The 18103-nt window shown below is 40.1% G+C and overlaps 1 protein-coding gene across 8 annotated transcripts in view; it reads left to right on the forward strand.

Annotated features, from left to right (window-relative positions):
* The window catches only part of PHACTR1 (phosphatase and actin regulator 1), a 574931-nt gene that overhangs the window by 316602 nt on the left and 240226 nt on the right, over window positions 1–18103 (forward strand). The window lies entirely within an intron of this gene.

Consider the following 18103-nt stretch of genomic DNA (forward strand, 5'->3'; position numbering starts at 1 on the left):
CGTCTTCCTGAATTGAATCTTTCTTGAACCAGCTCAATCCTGTAGGTGCAACTAATTTTTATAAGTATCAAAGTGAACAATTGTATTTGCATTTGAGGCAGTATAAATGGCACACAGAAAAAGTCCTTTTCTGGTAGTGAAAAGCCAGGAAATAGATAAATTACTTTCAATGTTTCTTGAAGGATAGTTCAACAAATATCAAATGCTGTTAGAAGACCTATGAAAATATTGACTTCATGTTGTCTAATTTCTTTCTGCTTAGTGGATCTACACCAGATCTCAGGCAATTTCTATTTACATAAATGCCTTAAAGCCTTCAAAGTATTCATGGGATGTTTGCTTTGTGCCTGGCATGATAATATTGTGAATGTATTTGAGTTACTCTTGGCTTTGTTAGTGAATTTAGCTATAAGATTAAAACCCAAATTATTTTATATTCCCTAGACAAAAATTAATCATAGATATGTCTTATTACACCAGCTAATGGGCTCTGTTGTTATTAATCTATAAATACTTCCATTTTTCATTAGACTGCCATTTTCACATAAATTAAATCCTAACAGATAAAAATGAATTTGGCATCCAATTAAGCCTGAACTTATTTTATTATATACCCTCCTCTCAGAATCTCCGTATTCCCCCCTCCCATTTTTTAGGTCGGGGTTTATCTTTTCAAAATATAAATATTCCAGAAAAGTTCTATATGATTTTTTTTTTAAACCTAACAACCCATTTTACTGCATTGTTCTAGTTTCTGTTTAAATAATTCCTACAACCTTATTTTAAATTGCAAGCAATTCTCTAGGTAAAAATAAAACTAGTGGAATGTCAAGGCAAAATCTATTATACTTAAAGTATTATTTTATGATGAATTATAATACTAATATTTGCTGGGCACTTAACCATGTCCACGAACTGTGTTCAGTATTTAAGTACGTTATCTTTTGGAATACAAGAGCCCTATGAAGAAACTATTATTATTCTCATTGTAAAGTGACGAAATTTGCCTTAGGTCATGGGACTCATGACTCTCCATGCCGAAGCCATGCTTTTACATGCTGCATTGCACATACGTCAGTGATAGCCTTGGGGAGGAAAGGTCACATTCAAGGTCATCAGTCATTCCTTTATGCCCTGCACATTCAACCACAACTTTCACTAAGTACCATCTGTAGATTTGTTAGGCTTAAACACAAACGTAATATTTATATTACAATGATGATATATACTTTTCATATAGCTAATATTAGTGCCTACCACATGCCAACTCCATTGCTAAATGTTTACATATATTCATTTCGCATAGCAATTTAAGAGATAGGTTCTCATATTTTCTCTATTATACAAAGGTGGCTACTGAGGCTTAGCATATGGCTAGTAGCTGACAGTGATGGGATTAAATCCACCCCCGCATTCCAAAAAAAAAAGACTGAAGAAAAGAAAATTATAGAGAAGCTTAAAATTGTCTATAACTTTATCACCCAAATAGAACCACTGTCAGCTGAGTTTCTTCTTCCAAATCCTATCCCTATGCATAAATAGATATGAAGATAGGCAAGTAAGCCATTCTTGTAGAAAAATAGAATTATACATAATATTTGGCAAAACTAAGCAACAAACTATAGCAATTTTTCATGTCAATGAGAGCTGTTTATAATTTTTAATGGCTGCATAGACACGCATTAAATGGTTGTTCATTCATTTAATCAATCTGTCATGGTTGAACATAGGGGTCATTATCTTTTTACAGTATTAAATACAAATAGAGCTTAAGTTGTGATGTCACTCTTCAATAATATGTCAAATTTGACCAAAATTAGCAAATCCTCTTGTGGCATATGGGACAAATTCATGTGAAAAGCCAAAGGTCACCTTGAAACAACAGCCTCAGTTCAAACTCGAGATAAACTTACAACCAAGACAAATTTCTAAGGAAACATGGTAGCCTCTAATCTTACCCTGTCATGCGAGAAAATTCTCCACATGTCATTTCTTACCTGTGGTTTGGAGGTAGATGCTGTCTTTTATTCCATAGCCCCACCTCCAGCCATGGCTCTGCCTGGAAGTAAATAAAGGATAAATCTTAACTACAGTGGTTTGTCCTAACCATGAATATTCCAGGAGATGGGAAATATACATACTGAAACCAGAGCCTATCCTTTCTCTGAGAAACATTCATTCATTTATCCATTCAAAAAATAATCACTGGTTACTTCCTATGTGTCATAAACGGTCCTTGCCCTCCATAGCAAACATGGAGGGTAGGGTCATATCAATTAGGATGCATTTGGCTGCTGTCACAGAAGTTCTCCTGCATCTTGGCCCAAAAAGTAAGGTCATTTATTATCTTATATAGCAAATGTATCAATGAGGCAGGTTCCAGGCCTGATTACCCCGTGATTCTCTGCTCTGCCCACCTTTGCTTCAGGACTCTATCCTCAGGCCAGTTGCAAGGTGGCTACAATAGTTCAGGCCTCACATCCTGACACCATAGTGATCAGAGGCAGAAGTAGGACTTAGAGATACAGAATAGGTATCTCTCTCTAAGTGTGAGGAAGCCATTCTTAGAAGCCTCACTACCTACAGGCACCCCCCCAAACCCCCCATTAACCTACCTGTTAACCAATTCCTAACCAGAGATCCACCCACTAGAGCTTGGGTGGGATCAACCTCTAGGAAGCTCATGGTCTGGTGAAGAAGCTAAATGTTGGAGCACAGTCTGGGTTATATTAAAAAGGAAGATGGACAGATAAGGGTGCAGCATTGTCTTTTACAGAGGAAACTAGCATGCATCAGTGACTGGCTAATTAATTAGCCAGGCAGACCGAATGGCCTTGAGGCAGAAATGATGGGTTTCTTGTGTTTGAAGACTAGAGTGAGGAGTAGAATTGGAGCCAGTGAGTGATTGGAGATGGGACAGAACATGTCCTTCTAAGCTGATGTGAAGACTCCAGGGTGTTAAGAGCAAGGAGGACCCATTGGGGGATTCATAGAGGAACCATGGCATGCTTTGATTCATCTTTAGAAGAGATGTTCCTGGCTGCTGTGTGGAAGACTTGAGGGCAAGTAGAAAAAGTCAGAACACAGAAACTGATGATATGGATAACTGGTCTACATGAAGAGAGAAGTGGGAAGAGTTGGCAAATAGTTAAGAGTTACCTTTGACCAGTTTTGATGATGAGTTAGAGCTGGTGGCCATAAGGGAAAAGGTGGTATCAAGGACAACTCGTTGGTTTCTCTCTGAGCAATTACATCACTGGCATTGCCATTACTGAAGAATGATCCAGTTAAGGGTAAGAATAACTCACTTTAGATAAAGTGAAGATGAGGTGCCTATGAAATGTTATTTGGAGATGCAGAGTCATGATGAGACTAGTAGTAATTCAGATATTTTTCCAAATATTATTTTGTATGAAATAATATAATTCTCACAATAACCCATGAAGCAGATGCTGTTATTATCCCCATATTTCAGATGTGGTAACTTAAGACCCAGAGAAGTTAAAAACTTGGCTGATGTTACACAGCTAGTAAGAACTGTGTCAATGAGAAGAGCCTTCTGGGCTGGAAATATAAATTTAAAAATATTAAGATTATCAATGGTAGTTAGAGCCATAGGTACAAATGAAATGGTCTAGGGAGAACTGAACCATGGGAAATTCCATAATTTAACTGAAAGCCTGAGAGGTACAAAAGTACTCTAGAGGAAAAGGAAAGGGAGGAAGCCTCCCTGGGGATCAGCTACTTTTGCATGAGTGTTCAAGTGTTTAAAAAAAAAAAAAAGGAAGGACTTGGCTCCTTTACAAACTAAAAAGCAGCTTATAAAAGGTTTTGAAATTCTGCCAGAGACAGTGTGAAATATGGACATGCATGTTAGCACTTGATGTTCTGCCACTTACAAACTATAGAGTTTGTATAAACTCAGGCAAGTTACTTCTTTGCATTAGGATTAGGTTCAGCTGCATAAAACCAACTCAAAATAGTAATAACTAACACAAGATAGGGATGAATTTTTCTCTCATATAAAAGAAGCACAGAGGCGGTCAGTTTAAGGCTGCTATGTCTGATGGCTCCAGAAAGTTCTTAAAGACCAAGATTCCTCCTAGCTTACAACTCCATTATTACTATGAAGTGGCCCTTGTCCTCACAGTGCCTGCCATGTTCCAGCCATCACTTCTCTGATCTAGAAAACTGGATGAAGGGAAAAGCAAACCAAAGAAATGGCATATCTCTTATCTTTAAGCAGATTTCCAAGAAGTCACTTGGAACACTTTAGTTCATATCTCATTGGTAAAAGCTTTATAATAGGCCACACCTACCCTCAGAGGAGGCTGGGAAACATTCTTTTAGTAGGGCAAAAAATCAAGATGTATTCACTAAATAGAAGAATGGATTTGGCAGGCGGCCAGTTTTCTCTGCCATTGTCAATTTGCTCTTTTGTAAAATAGGATTTAAAATATTCACTTCACCTTTCTTATTGGTTTGTTGTAGGGATCAAATGATATAATAACTAGGCAAGTGTTTGATAAATGATAGAACACTATTCAGATAGTTGCTGTGAGGATGACCATTTACTCCTCTTGCACACGGTAATCACTTAAATATGTTTTCAGTGAGAAAACCTTCAAAAATATTTTCGATTTGTAGGGTCTAAAGCAGGAAATGTGGATTGATAAGAGAGAATTTTTTTCTGCAAATCTTGCATTTCAGTGACAAAGCCTTTCTTTGCCTTCAGAATCAATTTCAGGACAGCCAAGATTGATATTTGATTAGCTCTGCAGTAAAGTTCCCATCAATATTGCCTACTCTCTGCTGAACTCAGGCACTCTCCTGAGTTTTTCTGGTAGATAAAGTAGAAGAATTATTTGTGGGGATTGCAGCTCATGTCATTAACCCACCTGGTCCTCACAATTCTGACTTGCAACATAACAAGGATGCCAGACCAAGGTCCCTTGTGGTGACTGTTTTTAAGAGAATGGCTCTTTAATTCAGAAACCAATTGAAATGATCATTAAGAAACAGAATGCAAAGATAGCAGGGCACTCTGGAAACTGTAGCTACTTATTGTGCTTAGAGATTCCCAGGCATGGATAAAAGTAAATGAAGTTTCTTTTCCTATTAAAATAAATCTGGGGTAGTCAGGAATTATCTGTGAATACTGATAATCTTTTTAACTTTTGAGCTTGACCCCAGAAACAGATGATGCTTTTGCATTAAATAATGACCTTTAAGATTATTTCACCACACGGGGCAGTTTCTATTATCTTTCATTATATACATGCTTTATATGTTAATTCCTCTAAAAATAACATAATGTTTTCCTTTGCACAGTACTTTGCATCTTAGGATTTTAAAGAGCAGAAATTTCCTCTTCTCTTTCTTCAAAATCCCTACCCTCATAATTTGAGATGTATGTACGCTAAATGCTTAACTATTTTTTGCCACATCAATACATCATAACCTCCTGCACTCATGGGCCTTAGTATTTCCCAAAAGGTCCTGAAGGGACAGGGCTGAGAGCAGGACCCTTGACATCAGCCTATTTCTCTATTTCTTGTGCCTGCCCTTTTTTCTTTCCTTGACCTGTTGCCTTATAATTTAATGCTTAAATTTTGGAAAGGGAAAAAGGAACAAGCACAAATAGAGCTAATATAGTTAAGATGAGTTTCATGATGTGTCCTAAAGGAAAACTAAAAAGATACTATATACATTAAAAAACCATATTGCAAGTAATGCAGGAAAACATAGTTGACAGATGATAAGCCCAAATTGTAGCCAACAATTCAACTTGGGGAAAATTCCCACTGAGATCTGGTGTGGCTTGGTTAGTTTCATTGATGAGTCTTACTGGATAGTCATTAGCTGCTCTTTCTCATACCCTCCAGCTGAGACACAGGACACTGCCACCAGCCACCACCTTCCTGTGAGATTCAAGTAAAATCAAGAGTGTATACAGACTGAAACGGTTATAAGCAATCAACACTCTAAATTTGGAGTCAGGAAATCTTTAATGAGCACCCACAAAATGCCACTTATTATACTAGAGTTTCCATGTATTAATATAATGGTTGTATATGCAATCAGAGAGCTAGATATTGCTATTCCCATTTTTTGTAGTTAAGGAAATGTAGTTTTGAGAGGCCGATTAACTTGCCTGCGGTTACACAGCAAGTCATGATTAAATGCACTTAAACCTGATGTTCAAAGTCCCAATTCTAGGCTCTGAGGTCCTTATAGCCAGACATTTGGAAGAAAGAACTTAAGGAAAATAATAATTTAAAAATAAACGCTAAATCAAATGTGAATTCAGAGCTTCCTATGTGGCAAAATTAACAGGTGACTTTCTCTGTTGAGACCTCTTTAAAAATTTAACATCTTTCATGCAGAAGAATAATAAAAAGTCCCCAAAGGAATTAACAGGACAAAAATAATACGACATTTACCTCTGAAAAAAGACTAATGGAAGTCAATTTCTGTGTTCTGAGACAAGGAAAATTAAGAATTCCTTGTGAAAGTCTTGACAAAGATATGAGCAGGGTTCCTTACTTTCTGAGTAATAATCAAAACAAGTCCAAGTTAGGGCCACTGGTGGTAATTAAAATACACACACACACACACACACACACACACACACACACACACACAGAAGAGAAGAAGAAAAGAATGTTTTAGCAAGGATCAACACCCTTGCAAAAATATTCACTTCAGCAGTACTATTTGGATTTCACCTCGTCACTACACAAATGATAAATGGCACTGAAAAACTCACCTGGGAGGTAATGGGAGCTACATAAGGAAACAGGGTAATGTCATCAGAGAGAGAAAATGAGAAATCTGAGCTTAAAAGGAAGTAGACTCAAGAAGTGATTCTCAAATGGAATGTAACGTTTCATCAAGTTCTCTATCATCCTACACTTAATAGGTAACAGAGTGGCTGTTACCATGAGATTTTGGAATGAGTTCAAGAGAGAAAAAATGTCCAGGAGTGTATTAACCTTGACAGTATTAATGGAGGGAAAGATTTTGCAAAGGTTGAATCAAAAAGCCTGCACTGCCTGGTCTTGAGCATCCTCAAACCATCCACAGGAAAAGATGTGTGAATGACATGTCTCTAGACTCAGTCCCGGACCACGGCAACTTTGTGTGAGTTGCCACATTCTAGGCAAATCCCTTGACTCCTCTGTGTCTCGGTTCCTTTAACTATAGAATGGTACAAAACGATACTCAACATTTGATAAATTGTGTTTCATGGAACACAAGTCTATGAGACCTTAATGGTGTCCCACAAAAAAACACCATCCAACCATATTTGTGATTAAATTAAGTTTGGAAAATAAAGGGTTCAACAGAGTTTAAAAGGTTTATTGTAGACCTTCTCAGAGCCATTAAAAGGCTAAGTTGTAATTCGATTATTTGAGAAAATAGTACCATAGTTATATATAGAGAAACAAATGAAATGTTATACCCCACCTACATAATGGGGGTGTTGTGAAGATCTAATGAGATAATAGATCTAAAAGCACTTAGAATAAAGCACTACATGAACATTAGGCATTTTAAAATTATTCCCAGTGATTTCACGTTTTAGGGACTGGCAGGCAGCACCGAAGTATGATGGAATTTTCTACACTAAGGATCTTTCTTCTTAGCCAGCCACCTGAAGGCAATGGATATAGTTGGGAAGAAGGGAGTAGGATCCTAGGGTTCATTAGGAATGCTGCAGGCCTCAAAAGAGTGATTCTCAGAACACTGCTGTCAAAATTACCTGGGCTGCTTATTTATGCATTCATATTCCTGGTTCAGTAGGTCTGAGATGGATTAAAATTCTTAACAGGTACTTCAGTTGATTCTTACATGCACTAAATTTTGAGATCCACTAGTCTGAAGAGACAGCACAGTTGAGAGCCTCCAAAACTGTTTAAATTCATGTAAGTCCTTAAGGGATATTCTAGTGGTGACATGGTAACGAATTTCACCCCTAGTGGAACGCTTATTAGCCAGGTGGTAATAAGCTGATACCAGAGGAGACTTTTCACTTTTAGGTAACTTTAGCTGAGCCCATGTTCTGTGCCCCAAAAGAATGCTTTTAGTATATGCCTATTAATCTTTATAAGTCTGTATTATCCCCATTTTACAGAGAGGAAGCTGATGGGACTTTCCTAAGGTCACACAGTGAATTTGTTAGAACCCTTTTAGTTGCAAGTAAAAGAGAACCCCACTCAACCTAGTGTAAGTAAAAAAGAGAATTTATTACTTCGTATAAGGAAAATATGCAGGGTTATAGTGGTTTCAGGCAGGGCTGGATCCAGAAGACCAAGTGATGTAATGAGGTTTCAGTTTCATTGAGTCATCTCTGTTCTCTTTGTCTCTGTTGTGGCTCAATTATCAGGCAGCCTCTGCCATTAAAGTGGCTGAAAGGGCTGGGCATGGTGGCTCACGCCTGTAATCCCAGCACTTTGAGAGGCCGAGGTGGGTGGATCACTTGAAGTCAGGGGTGCGAGACCAGCCTGGCCAACATGGCAAAACCCTGTCTCTACTAAAAATACAGAAATTAGCTGGGCGTGGTGGTGTGCACTTGTAATCCCAGCTACTTGGGAGGAGGAGGCACAAGAACCGCTTGAACCTGGGAGGTGGAGGTTGCAGTGAACGGAGATAGAGCCACTGAACTCCAGCCTGGGTGACAAAGTGAGATTACGTCTCAAAAAAAAAAAGGCGGGGTGGGGGGGTGGCGTTGGGGAGGCTGAAAGATTATCCACAGCTCTATAGGACAAGGGTTGACAAGCTATGGCCACGCAGGCCAGATGCTTGTTTTTATAAATAAAGTTTTATTGGAATACAGACATGCCCATTTGGGCATATTAGTCTACTGCTGCTTTTACAGTGCATCAGCAGAGTAGAGTACTTCAACAGACTCTATATGGTCCATAAAGCCTAAAGTACTTACTATTTGGCTTAACAGAAAGAGTTTGCTTACCCCTGCAGGGGAAACAAGGCTTTGTTGAGGTGGGATTTGAGTCTGTAAAAGGCACTATTTATTTAACTGCAAGAAGAATATCAGACCCTAGGGTCTAAAGATTTAAGATGAAAAAAGGATCTACGTTATTTAAAGATTGTTGCTTTGGATTAACACAAGACTTGGGAGTTTATTTACAATTTAAATAAGTTCTGTTGCCAACACAAATGTATTCTATAGATTAAATGAACAACAGAATGTTTTATAAGTTTTTGTAGTCATTATATGTGTTAGTGGTTGAAGGATACGTTCCTGGGAGATAAAACAAGAATTTTGTACTGAATATCTAAGAATTTTGATAATAACATCTATTAGCTCAATAAGTCTAACAATATAGAACCTGTATAATTTTAAATTTAAATATTTTAAATTTTATAATTTTAAATTTAAATATTTTAAATTTTATAATTTTAAATTTAAATATTTTAAATTTTATAATTTTAAATTTAAATATTTTAAATTTTATAATTTTAAATTTAAATATTTTAAATTTTATAATTTTAAATTTAAATAGGAACTTTCCTCCCTACCTGTCTGGTCCGTTCACAATGTGCTCTCTTCATTGCCCTGTGTTCATGGAATAGAAGTATCTTCATCCTTCTAACACAGTTCTTAGGAAATATGAAGTATTTGACATAATAGGATCGTTTCTTCTCAACGCTTATGAATCATCATTGTGACCTGGAAATTCTTTTAATATTAACCAAGGCTAAATGAAGATGTTTTAGTTTGTGACCCCTACTTTGATTAGGCTTAGAGCCTATGTAATCTGCAATCCCAGTTGAAAGAGCATGTTTATCAGTAGTTCCAACAAATTCCAGCATTGAGTCTCATTGCCTGGCCAAGCTCAATGACTCATCCCTGAATTAATTACTGTGGGTGGAGGGTGGAGATGCAATGCTCTGATTGGCCAGCACTGGGTCACATGCCCACCTCTGGCGTCAGGACGGAGGTGAACTTCCTGAACCACCCAGAGTGCGAGGAGAGGAGGAGTGACTCTCCAGAGGAGAATTAGGAAGCCCTTGCCACCTGGTGGGGGCCAGAAAGAGCTCACCTCCACCAGCAGCTATTAGGTGGTAGATTCCGGATCTGGACCCACATCCTCCTGGTTTCGTAATATTTTTCCCCTATACACAATGGTTAGCATTTTCTAAGTGAAGCAGATCTGAGCCTATTCCAGGCCTGACTGACACCCGCTGAGTTCGTAATTGTAGCTTGAGCACAGGTCCTTAGTAGATAATGTCCTACCGGTTCTTCTTGTCCTAGTGATCTAGGGCGGGTATTCTCCAGGGCACCTACAGACAGGTGTACATCTATATTATGACGTTTTATGGTAAGATAGCTCCTCTTTTCTCTTGCTACAGTAGGATCAATTTATAATTGGCATCTATTTTGCAGCCTTTTCAAAAAAGCAGCTCATTTCGTCCCTCATCCCTGAAGCCCTCCTATGACTTTAGTGAGTAATACAAAGATTCAAAAAGCCAGACTCTCACACATTGAGGAGACATTCTTGCAAATAGGCATGTCTCAATTAAAAGCATGTGTTTCTCTTCTTTCGAGAATCACTTTTTCCTATTCATTAGTCCCTTCTCAATTTCTCCAGCTCTAAAATGGGGATAATATATAGCCCTCGCTCACAAGTTTAATTTGAGGATTATATAAGGTAACACATTTTAAGTGCTTAGATCAGTGTCTGGAATAGACTTAGTGACTGAAAAATGTTAGCTGTTATGGATGCTGTTATCATCATCGTCATCATCAATGATCATCTTTACCATCATAATAGTCATCAGCACCGATACCTAAGGAAGCACTGTACCGTTTACAATCCCCCCTCCTTTTAGGAGGAAACGCAGAGTCCCATAAACCACATTAGTCATGTGGCCTCTTTCTGATACAGTGGCCTACGATTCCAAAACCAGTAGAGCTACCCTCTTGCTTTCTTTAAAATTAGTACATCTTAGGGCACCAGGATTTATGGATGTTCTTGTATTCTTGGCTGTCAATTCATGCTTCAGGAGCAAATTAACAGAAACATGGGCCATCTTTGGACCTATGGATCCCTGAGTTTTCCTTCCTTCCCATCTCCCCGCATTGTATGTCAGCACAGCGTTTTCCCAGGGGGCCACTAAAGGGCAGCTCTGCCTGTCCACAGTGCAGGAGGCAGCAGTACACCTATGATGAAAGCATCCCTAGGGACTTGCCCCCGGCGGTGAGGAGAGCTGCCTTTACCAGGCAGAACTCTGTAGAAGCCAGAGACAAAGGAGGAAGTTGGTCAAGAGCCTGAGCAAATCTGCTGAGAAGTTTTGGTCCAGGTATATGGAGCCTCCCTCCTTTCTCCACCACTCCCAGACCACAGGACTCTGTCATATAGGCATGCACACACTATTGGTTCTTCCCCCATGAGGACTACCATTCTTGCAAGCAATAAGATTGATAAGCAACTCTCTCAATGTAAACATTGACCTCTCCCTCCATAGATGTAGTGGGGAAGACTGCCAGATGTCATGATGCGGCATAATGGTTGCATCTGGGGTGTGGGTGTTGTTTTGTGTGGAATGTAAGTGGCGTTTCCTCTGATGGTTCCTAGGTAGAAAAGATAGCCACCTGTGTGTCCAAGCAGCTGAGGAGCACCAGAGCTCCCTCCTCCTACCCATCCCCACTGGGACTTGCATTACTCAAGTCATCCAGTTTTTGGATTCAGACAGATAAACCCTTAGTTAAATGTTGCCGTCTCATTACCATATGCTCAGCCAGTATCAGTGTCCACAGCTTGGTGCTAATACATAAATTGGATCCCTCTTTGACTGGATGCTAAGGGATGGGGTGGAGGAGGGTGGTGCACAGAGGCGCAGAAGAGCCTGAAAGAAGGAAGTGAGGGCAGTGAAGGTCAGTGATCCTCGTACTCACCGATGTTAACATGAGTACTCTCTCAGGCATTGTGTCTGTGTTCAATAGCTCTTGGACAACATGGCCTTGTTGATTTATCTCCCAGCTCCTTCATGGTGTATATTTTTCCTTTAACAAGGCAACCTCTCTGTGCTAAAAGAGTCTCTGTTGTCCTCATCATTTTCCCTCTTTAATGCCCAATCTTTGTCCCATCCACTCCCCACTTTACATCCCCTTCCCATTCCTAATGAAACCAGGTAGGCACTCTGGATTTTTAGAATAAACATGTTTTACTCTTAAAAAAAAAAATCAAAAAACAACAACAAAAAATCTTCTAGTTAATCAATTCTAGGTTGTCAGAAACTCTTCCAAGAGATCCAGCCTCTGTAAGTGTATGGCATGACTTATTCTAGAATGAAAAAGGAAAAATAGTGTCCTCATATGCCTGATAATTCATATCAACCCTTCATTTATTTATGATAAGGTAGCTCTGAAAGTGACAGTACATTTATAAAAGGGACCTTTCTGAATGGCTGGGCACCTGTGTGGCGTCATTTTGCAGGGCAGGAAAAGGCAGCGCAGGCTGGCCGTGGAGGCTCACACCTGTAGTCCCAGTACTTTGGGAGGCCAAGGTGGGCGGATCACATGAGGCCAGGAGTTCAAGACCAGCCTGGACAACATGGTGAAACCTTGTCTCTGCTAAAAATACAAAAATTAGCTGAGTGTGGTAGTGCACGCCTGTTGTCCCAGCTACTCAGGAGGCTGAGGCATGAGAATGGCTTGAACCTGGGAGGTGGAGGTTGCAGTGAACTGAGATCATGTCACTGCACTCCAGCCTGGGTGACAGAGCAAAACTCTGTCTCAAAAAAAAAAAAAAAAAAAGGCAGTGCTGCTTCAGCATAGTGAGCCTACCTTACCTCCACTCTGATCTTTGGTTCCCATTCCTAGGGTGGTGAAATAAGGGGGGTATACAACCCCTTCTAATTACAAGCAAAAGCGAAGGTTATCAGATCCTGCAACATAAATGTTCTGTTATTGAGTTCACTTAGGGTTAAGAAACAAGAATCCAATTTATGAGAATCTTAGGTCCTCCAAAAACCCTAGGAGCATTTAGCACATGGGGAGATCTCCACTGGGGTCCCAAATGGGCTGCCCTCCTGCCTCTGGTGCTGACTCTGACTAGACATCAGATGGCACAGACACCATGCTTCCTTCATTCCAGGCTGCTCCCTGGGATACTGTATGACGAGCACTTTCTAGGTCAGCAGGAAGCCAAGGTGGTGCCATCCTTGCACACGCCTTTTGAAAGCCAAACCACCATGAGAAATATGGTGTACCTGAGGAGCGCCCCAAGCCCCGGCCCAGCTCCTCCCGCTGCATGCCCTAGGAGCCCACCAAGAGTAATCCCAGGTTGCCACAAGGGCTGGGGTTCAGAACACCATCCGGCCTAGGTACTTTGGTTCTTGTTCATTAAAATCATGCATACATCAAATATTTTCTTTCTGGCCTTTCTAAGGAGAAAGAAAAATCATCTCCCAATCATTTCCACCCTATGGGTAAAACAAAACCCAGTTTTGTCATAAGTGGGAGCCCAAACTGTGTGGTCCTTTAAAGAGTGTTCTCTTGCATGGTAGAGCAGGAAAGACCCCAGGAGTTTGCTTGCCCATGGCTCGCTCCTCACTTCAGCCTTCTGAAGGAGCTCAGCTGCCCAGCTTCCAACGTTTTGATTCAACATGCTCAGTCCTGGCAGTTGACATTCAAGCTGATTCATGTGTGGCTCAGCATTTTCTCCAGACAGCATGAGGTAGCCACCTTTGAGCAGGCCAAAGTGAAGCTGTCTTTACATGCTCCATTTCCAAAAAAGGCTGTTTGTGATTCCAAAACATGGCAGGCCACGCCCTGCTCTCCCACTTGCCTTCATCCCTTTCTTTCTCTGGTTCCTGCAATGGGAGACCACTTTATCCTGAGACCTGTTTTTTGGTTTCCATTTCTTTGTGTGTGTGTGTGTGTGTGTGTGTGTGTGTGTGTGTGTGTGATGGAGTTTCACTTTTGTCACCTATGCTGGAGTGTAATGGTGCAATCTTGGCTCACCGCAACCTCTGCCTCCTGGGTTCAAGTAGTTCTCCTGCCTCAGCCTCAGTAGCTGCGATTACAGGCACATGCCACCATACCCAGCTTATTTTTCTATTTTTAGTAGAGACAGGGTTTCACCATGTTGGCCAGGCTGGTCTTGAACTCCTGACCTCAGGTAATCCACCTGCCTTGGCCTCCCAAAGTGCTGGGATTATAGGCATGAGCCACCGCACCAAGCCTTCCCTTCCTTTTCAAACTGTGTTCATAAGTTGGCTCACTCTTGAGCCATCCTCACACTTAAGCCTTCCAATATCATTATCTGATGGCAAAGCTAGCCCCATCATCAAATTAATTGGAGAAAAATGTAATGGGGTGATTAAAATATAAATCAGCTAAACCTAATGTGATCCAGTCTGCTCAATAATCTACTGAATTTAAGAGCTAAACATCATGAATTTTATAATAATACTTATTAAGGATTCATTTAACTATTGAGTTATAATTATACCTTTATAATACCCTCTGTTCCTTGCCACTCTCGGTTTTTCAAAGGCACTTCTAATTTCATATCATTATTTTAATGGGGCAATTTCAGAATAATTTGTATCCATTTCTTAAAGATGTGATTATGGAAAGGGCTTTCAGTTTTCATAGCACTTTTTTTTTTAAGACAAGTAACGATACATATTTTCATACCTCTGAAGATGTGAGCAAATGAACTGAATCAAATGCAGTTATCCAGTTATCTATTTAATAAGTCATTATTGAGTGCCAACTATGAGAAGCAAACTCAGTATCAACCCTGAATAATTACTATCTTGATTTTTTAGAGGATTCTGTATATAATTTCTCTTTAACCTGTAGCAGATGTTTGATGTTGGCTGAACTCAGAGAATTCTCAAACTGAATATTTTAAAAACTTCACTTTTGTGTCTTAGGCTGTTTTGAGAATCAAAGAATGATAGGAAATCTTCCAACCAAATGCAGATACCCATCCCCTTGAAGCCCACTAGGATCCAGAGATCCCAGGATGAGTGCTTCTACCGGGAGTATTTCATTTTGGCTATAACACGTGTTTAGAGAAGTACTAGAAGATCATTCTGAGCAGCTTACTCAGGTTGAGAGTAATAAGTCAGGTTGTTTTAATATAAAAAATAGGTTATTTCATGGAGGAAAAAACTTGAATAAGTGATTCTTGGCCTTGTCTGAAGGCCAGTACAGGAAATTAGAACTTCCTACTGTATGCTGTGGGGAGCCACCTGCAGTTCCTACAAGGAACAGGCTTCTAGTAAAAGTATCCAATACAGGTTTGAAGGCAGGAGAGTAAGTCTGGGAATGTAGGTTTGGAGACTTGTAAAATCTGGTCAAAAGCAACAAGACTATACACCAAGGTAAGGAATGAGGGGAAAGTGATGAGTATGAAAGAGGAAGTGACCTGTGAGAATCAGACCTCTGGACTATGGTGACTTTGCTTCTCTCCTGGACTCAACACCTCTTTGCTGTGGTTTCCCACAATTATTACTACTTGTGTGGCTCTGCTGACATTGTTGAAGAAGCACCAATTCAAGCAGCTGATGCCATTTAAAAAGCAGAATGCTCAAATTCGGTGTTACTTCTGAGGCTATTTACTTGCCTGATTTGATTTCTTTTTTTATTCCTTGTCGTAGCTGTGTTGTTGTTATTGTTACCACTCTCTTCAGCCATTCCACAACCCGTACTTAAAACCTTCTGAATCTTTTATCTTCCTCCTTTAGCCTCCAGTAATCTGTTATTTTACCACTGCTGTTAAATTAATCTCCCTGAGGCCCACATCTGATCTGTGCCATTTGTGATCAGAGACCTCAGTTCAAACTTTCAATCACTCAGCATAAAATCTCCTGATCAGTAATACTTTTGTGCACTTTTGATCCCACTTCTTCTCCTTCCTAAGAACCATGTTTCATACATTTCTCAGCATTTTTTCTACATCTTCGATCTGTCACTTTCCCCTGGCTCTGGCAGCTCAGCCTACTGACCCCCAAATCAAGTCTCTCCTTCCTACCTTGGCAACTTTCCTCTCAATAGTCTTCATTACCTCAGGAAATAAAGTTCTAACCCCTAAAAAGCCTTTGCAAAAATACTGAATTATCTGGCTGCAAAGTTCTTGTCCCCATTGAGCTGCCATCCTATTCTGCTTCTTCCTTTATCATCAAATTCTTTAAAACATGTAAAATCATCACATTGACCTAGTCATGAAAACTAAAAATGTTAGCCATTCTTGCTTCCTGGTACTTTCTCATGTTTATCCAGAGAGTTACCAAATCTGCTGATTCTCCCACCTGGCTGAATCCCATCTTTTCTTGCTATCCTTCTGTCATGCCCCTGCTTGAATCCTAGTTACTGTGATTGCAGTGTCCTCCTGATTGTTCTCGCCGTCAAGGATTTCCCCATATTCCGAGTCAGGTTACCTTTGCTGCTGCAAAGATATTCCTAAGAAACAAATCTAATTGCATCCTGATCACGTACCTTCTCGATCAGGCCGACCCCCCCATTCTACCCAAAGTACTCTTGATCTATTTTACCAGGTTCCACTCATTATTTTTTTCCCCAAAGCAAGTATCTTCTGGCATACTCTATAATTTATTTGGTTTCAGTGTTTGCTGTCTGCCCTTCACCCTACCTCTGCATGTGAGCTCTATGAGTTGGTATTTTTATTTGTTTTGTTTACCGTCATAGCCTAAGCATCTGGTACAGAGTGGGCATGCAGTACATTTTGGTTGAATGTGATAATACCAGTTTCCCATTTTCAAATTTTCCTTGTCCCTCTGCTCAGAGGATGAACCCCAAATGCCAGTTCATTTCAAGAGCTTACATGATCTGGTTCCAGACCCTCCAACCCCTGTCTCTCTCCACTAGTGCTTCATCTCACCTAACGTCACTGAGGCTCACAGTTGACTGAGTTCCTTGAAGTCCCTAGACGTTCCATGCCTTCAGCCCTCTCTGTTCCTGTTGGGTCTGTTTCTCCTCCCAGGGATCCACTTCTCCCTCTTCCCCTTGCCAGGAGAACAGCCCCTTCTCTTTCAAAACTTAAGCCCAAAGTGACCTCCCTCGAGGTCTTCTCCAATGCTGTGAAGCAGAATTAGTTGCTCTCTCCTCTTCACTTACATTGAGTTTTATATTGTAGCTCTGTTGTGGTATGTTCTTACACACTGATCTCTCTGTCTCCTCCTTGGGACTCTGTGCTCAAGGCCAGTTTTCCTGTGTGTCTTCCCCAGAAATGATCATAGTATCTGGCAGAGATTTAAGTGGCCACTTAATTAAATGATTGAAAAGAGGAGCTCCCAGTGCACTGAACCAGGTAGTAAAGGTTTAAGTGCCCTCTTCATTGCAGCATGTCCAAATCATCACTGCCCTCACCCCTAAACCTGTGCCCTCGCCTGTCTTCCTTATCTCTATGAATGAAGGGTACCACTCTGCTGACCTGAATCTTGGAATTGCCAATGATCTGCCTCCAGTCCTTCTGGTCACTCAATCAGTCACTAAGTTCTTTTGACTTTACTTCTGACGTGTCTCTCAATTCCATCTACTTTCTTTCAGTCCTGCTGTGGGGAGCTCTTACTAGCTTATCACATCTGTCACCAATACAACTGCCACAGCACACACTCAGAATTCCATATGTATTTAATGAATGGATCTCCTGAGTTAAAACTATGTTCAGACCACAACAAGCTGACTATCATTTTTATATGGTCATTGGCAGGTTGAACTTGCAAGGAATGCATAGGTTGCAGAAGTCTGGATGATTTTTTTGAGGGAACAAAGTGGTTTGGGATTTGCCATGGCTTCAGATATCATTTTGCTTTCTGGGAAGTTGAATTCCTTCCATGCCCTCAATTCTGCCAAAGAGCTTATTTTCTCTGATTATTCCTTTCTTAAAAATTCAAGTTGGGGTATTGGAATCTGTAAATATGGAAAAGAGTTTGTTTTATTTCATGTGGTAAAAAGAGGTTGGGATGATTGTGGCCTTTAAGGAAGGGTCCACTAGGCATTATGAGATTGAAAGTTGAATATGCTCAAGTGTTCTATTATGGGATTAGCATAGATTTTCCCTAAAGATACCCCCAGCTCTCAATTTCTAAGAATTTTTTT

The sequence above is a fragment of the Pan paniscus genome, chromosome 5 (assembly GCF_029289425.2).
Source record: "Pan paniscus chromosome 5, NHGRI_mPanPan1-v2.0_pri, whole genome shotgun sequence".
Taxonomy (NCBI): Eukaryota; Metazoa; Chordata; class Mammalia; order Primates; family Hominidae; genus Pan; species Pan paniscus.